General features: G+C 70.4%; 1 non-coding gene across 1 annotated transcript; it reads right to left on the bottom strand.

Annotated features, from left to right (window-relative positions):
* Positions 1-2,649: 2,649 nt before the first annotated feature.
* LOC135979584 (5S ribosomal RNA) lies at positions 2,650-2,768 on the bottom strand. The gene has a single exon (XR_010596864.1). It is a non-coding gene; the product is annotated as a 5S ribosomal RNA (ribosomal RNA).
* Between the last annotated feature and the right edge of the window lie 2,232 nt (positions 2,769-5,000).

Here is a 5,000-nt window from a genome sequence, read left to right as displayed (position 1 = left end):
GCTCCGGGGGGCAGGCTTAATAGTCGTTCCCCAGGCAGTCTGGGAGAGGCTTAAGAGTCATCCCCCGACAGTGTGGGTGTGGGTGTGGGCGGGGGGGAGGCTTAGCAGTCGTCCCCAGGGCGGTCCGGGGGTGGGGGGAGGCCTCAGAGTCGTCCCTCCGAGAGCCGTGTCGGCGGCGGTGGCGGGTGTCAGGCTTTACGTCCAGCCTCCGGAGGGTGAGCGTCCTCGGACGCGATGCAGCCGCCGCAGAGAGGCAGCCTCCGAGGCAGGGAGCGGAGCACCGAGGCTGGGGAGTGGGGAGCAGGAGCCGGGGGGGAGGTGGGGGGCGTTCAGGACAACAGGTCAACCCCCTGGAAGCGGCTGTCAAATGTTCAACGTCCCCACTCGGCCACCAGGTCAAGCCCCGGGAAGCGGCTGTAAAATTCTCAAAGTCCCCACCGGGACAATAGGTCAAGCCCTGGGAGGCGGCTGTCAAATGTTCAAAGTCCCCACCGGGACAACAGGTCAACCCCCGGGAAGCGGCTGTCAAATTTTCAAAGTCCCCGTTCGGCCACCAGGTCAACCCGCTGAATCTACTGGGTTGACCTGGCGGCCGTTTTGCTTTCCGGCCACCAGGTCAACCCATTGGTTTCGACGGGTTGACCTGGCGGCTGGTTTGCTTTCCGGCCACCAGGTCAACCCATTGGATTCGACGGGTTGACCTGGTGGCCGGTTTGCTTTCCGGCCCGGGTGTCACCCCACTCCGAGGGCAGCACGGCAGTGGTCTTGAGGACCACAGAGGGGGGCTTAATAGTCGAGACGGAGCAGGTCCGGGGGAGGCTTAATAGTCGCCCCCCGGCCAGTCCGGGGGAGGCTTAATAGTCGTCCCCCGAGGACTCCGGGGGCCAGGCTTAATAGTCGTCCCCCCCCGGGCGCTCCAGGGGGGAAAGCTTAATAGTCCTCCCCCGAGGACTCCGGGGGCAGGCTTAACAGTCGTCCGCCCCGGGCGCTCCAGGGGGAAAGCTTAATAGTCCTCCCCCGACAGTGTGTGTGTGTGTGTGTGGGAGGGAGGCTTAGCAGTCTTGCCCCGGGCGGTCCGGTGGGGGAGGCTTAGCAGTCGTCCCCAGGGCGGTCCGGGGGTGGGGGGGGGGGGGAGGCCTCACAGTCGTCCCTCGGAGAGCCGGGTCAGCGGCAGTGGTGGGTTTACGTCCAGCCTCCGGAGGGTGCGCGTCCTCGGAGGCGATGCAGGCGCCGCAGAGAGGCAGCCTCCGAGGCAGGGAGCGGAGCACCGAGGCTGGGGAGAGGGGAGCAGGAGCCGGGGGCTGGGGCTGGGGGTGGGGGGCGTTCAGGACAACCGGTCAAGCCCCGGGAAGCAGCTGTCAAATGTTCCAAGTCCCCACTCGGCCACCAGGTCCACCCCAGTCTAGCAATGGGGTTGACCTGGCTGACGGCCGGTTAGTATCAAGGTAAACTCACCGTCGTCCACAGGAGGGCAGCTCTCAGGCCGGCCGGCTGCGGCTGACTCTGGGGCGGCGCCCGGTCCCGGCAGCGAGGGGCGGGGGGCGCGGAGCGAGACGGGGCTAACCGGGGGGGGGCGCCTCCTGCGACTTTGGGGGCCGCGGGTCGTCAGTGGCGTGCAGGCCGGGCCTCTCCCGGGGGATTCGGGGGGGCGGTCCTGCGGGCCGGGCGCAGGGGGCTCGAGCGAGCCCGGGCCGGTCCGCCCCGGGGCCGGGGTCTCCGCCTGCGGCTCAGGGGGGCGCGGGTCGTCGGGGGAGGAAGCCCGGGGGAGCCGCACACCGGCCCGCCAGGCCAGGCCTGGCCTGGATGGCCGCGGGGGGATTCGGGGCGGTCCCGCGGGCCGGGGGCCGGGCGCAGGGGAGGCGGGGGGGCCGAGCGAGTCCGTCCCGGGCCCGGGGCCTCCCCCTGCGGCTTTGGGGTCCGTGGGTCCCCGCTGGAGGAAGCCACTGGGAGCTGGACACCCGCCGTCCGTCCCGCCAGGCCAGGCCTGGCCTGGGTGGCCGCGGGGGGATTCGGGGCGGTCCCGCGGGCCGGGGGCCGGGCGCAGGGGAGGCGGGGGGGCCGAGCGAGTCGGGCCCGGGCCCGGGGCCTCCCCCTGCGGCTTTGGGGTCCGTGGGTCCCCGCTGGAGGAAGCCGCTGGGCGCTGGACACCCGCCGTCCGTCCCGCCTGGCCAGGCCTGGCCTGGGTGGCCGCGGGGGGATTCGGGGCGGTCCCGCGGGCCGGCGGCCGGGCGCAGGGGGTCCGAGCGAGTCCGTCCCGGGCCCGGGGCCTCCCCCTGCGGCTTTGGGGTCCGTGGGTCCCCGCTGGAGGAAGCCGCTGGGCGCTGGACACCCGCCGTCCGTCCCGCCTGGCCAGGCCTGGCCTGGGTGGCCGCGGGGGGGGATTCGGGGCGGACCTGCGGGCCGGCGGCCGGGAGGGTCCGGGCCAGTCCGCCCCATGCCCGGGGTCTCCCCCAGCGGCTTCGGTGGCCCCGGGGGGGGTCCTCCGCGGAGGAAGCCGGGTGGGTGGGGAGCCGGACCCCAGGCGCCCAGACCCGTGACCTGCGGCCGCGACCTCCGACTCGGCAGGAGCGACGAGGGGCTTTCCGGCCCGTCCCCCCCTCTCCTTCCCCCCCAGAAAAGGAGAGAGAGCTGACTCGGACCGGGAAAAGCTGCCTACGGCACCTGGGATTCCCAGGCGGTCACCCATCCAAGTACTAGCCAGGCCCGGGACGGTTTACCTTCCGAGATCGGACGGGATCGGGGGCGTTCGGTCCGGTATGGCCGTAGGCACCCGGCCCCGCGCCTCCTCGCCCGCTTTCCCCTGCCGACGCCCGGGCCTGCCGCACGGTGAGCCCCGGTCGGACTGCCCCCCCCCCCTGCGGCAGGGCCCCCGTCTCTCGCGGGCCCGGTCCTTTTTTCCTTTTCGAGCTCCGGGGCCCGGGCTGGCCGCCAGAGCCCCTCCGCCCGCCCTCCCCGGCGTCGGGGAAAATACTGTCCCGGACTTCCAGTGCGCCCGATCCTGTCAGCCGGGGGGTGGGGAGGGGCAGTCCCTCGCTGCGGCCGGGGAGGGTGAGCCCAGGGCGGCTTGCCTGCCGTGCGAGGCCCCTCTCGGCCACCAGGTCAACCCCGAGTCGAAAGGGCTGAAAAATTTTCAGAGTCCCCTCCCGGGCACCAGGTCAACCCGTGGAATCGGACGGGTTCACCTGCTGGCCGGTTCGCTTCCCGGGCACCAGGTCAACCCGTGGAATCGAAAGGGTTCACCTGCTGGCCGGTTTGCTTTCCGGCCACCAGGTCAACCCCTAGGGGTTTTAACGGGGGCACGCCCGGTGGCCTCTTTCCCGTCCGGTCACCAGGTCAACCCGGATCTCCCTCCTTCCCTGGGCGTCCCCTCCTCGGAGGCGTCAGGTTCCATTCCCCCCCCCCCCCCAGACTTCCAGGGGCCCGATCCAGTCGGCCGGGAGGCAGTCCCTCGCTGCGGCCGGGGAGGGTGAGCCCAGGGCGGCCTGGTCCATGTCTCTAGTGGGCCCGATCCTTTTTTTTTTTTTCGAGCTCCGGGGCCAGGCCCGCCCGGGCAGCCCTCCTCGGAGGCGTGGGGCGATTTCCCCCCGCCCCCAGACTTCCAGGGGCCCGATCCTGTCGGCCGGGAGGCAGTCCCTCGCTGCGGCCGGGGAGGGTCAGCCCAGGGCGGCTTGCCTGCCGTGCGAGTCCCCTCTCGGCCACCAGGTCAACCCCGAGTCGAAAGGGCTGAAAAATTTTCAGAGTCCCCTCCCGGGCACCAGGTCAACCCGTGGAATCGAACGGGTTCACCTGCTGGCCGGTTCGCTTTCCGGCCACCAGGTCAACCCGTGGAATCGAAAGGGTTCACCTGCTGGCCGGTTCGCTTTCCGGCCACCAGGTCAACCCCTAGGTTTTAAGGGGGGGGGACGCCAGGTGGCCTCTTTCCCGTCCGGTCACCAGGTCAACCCGGATCTCCCTCCTTCCCTGGGCGCCCCCTCCTCGGAGGCGTCAGGTTCCATTCTTTTTTCCAGACTTCCAGGGGCCCGATCCAGTCGGCCGGGTGGCAGTCCCTCGCTGCGGCCGGGGAGGGTGAGCCCAGGGCGGCTTGCCTGCCGTGCGAGTCCCCTCTCGGCCACCAGGTCAACCCCGAGTCGAAAGGGCTGAAAAATTTTCAGAGTCCCCTCCCGGGCACCAGGTCAACCCGTGGAATCGAACGGGTTCACCTGCTGGCCGGTTCGCTTCCCGGGCACCAGGTCAACCCGTGGAATCGAAAGGGTTCACCTGCTGGCCGGTTCGCTTTCCGGCCACCAGGTCAACCCCTAGGTTTTAAGGGGGGGGACGCCCGGTGGCCTCTTTCCCGTCCGGTCACCAGGTCAACCCGGATCTCCCTCCTTCCCTGGGCGCCCCCTCCTCGGAGGCGTCAGGTTCCAGTCTTTTTTCCAGACTTCCAGGGGCCCGATCCAGTCGGCCGGGAGGCAGTCCCTCGCTGCGGCCGGGGAGGGTGAGCCCAGGGCGGCCTGGTCCATGTCTCTAGTGGGCCCGATCCTTTTTTTTTTTTCGAGCTCCGGGGCCAGGCCCGCCCGGGCAGCCCTCCTCGGAGGCGTGGGGCGATTTCCCCCCCCCACCCCCAGACTTCCAGGGGCCCGATCCTGTCGGCCGGGAGGCAGTCCCTCGCTGCGGCCGGGGAGGGTCAGCCCAGGGCGGCCTGCTTGGCGGCCGGGTCCATGTCTCTAGTGGGCCCGATCCTTTTTTTCCCTTTTCCGGCTCCGGGGCCCGGGGTGCTCGGGTAGCCCTCCGCGGTGGCGTCGGCCAATTTTTTTTAAAATCAGACTTCCGTGGGCCCGATCCTGACGGCCGGGAGGCAGTCCCTCGCCGCGTCCGGGGACGGCGAGACGCTCGGCCACCGGGTCAACCCGGAGGAAGCGGGCTGGGGGGAAAAAAAAAAAAAAAGTTTTCCAAGTCCGAAAAATTTTCAAAGTCCCCTCTCGGCCACCAGGTCAACCCCTTTGGAGCGAATGGGTTGA

The sequence above is a fragment of the Chrysemys picta genome, unplaced genomic scaffold (genome assembly GCF_011386835.1).
Source record: "Chrysemys picta bellii isolate R12L10 unplaced genomic scaffold, ASM1138683v2 scaf1019, whole genome shotgun sequence".
Taxonomy (NCBI): Eukaryota; Metazoa; Chordata; order Testudines; family Emydidae; genus Chrysemys; species Chrysemys picta.
This window is presented reverse-complemented; position numbering and strand designations above follow the sequence as displayed.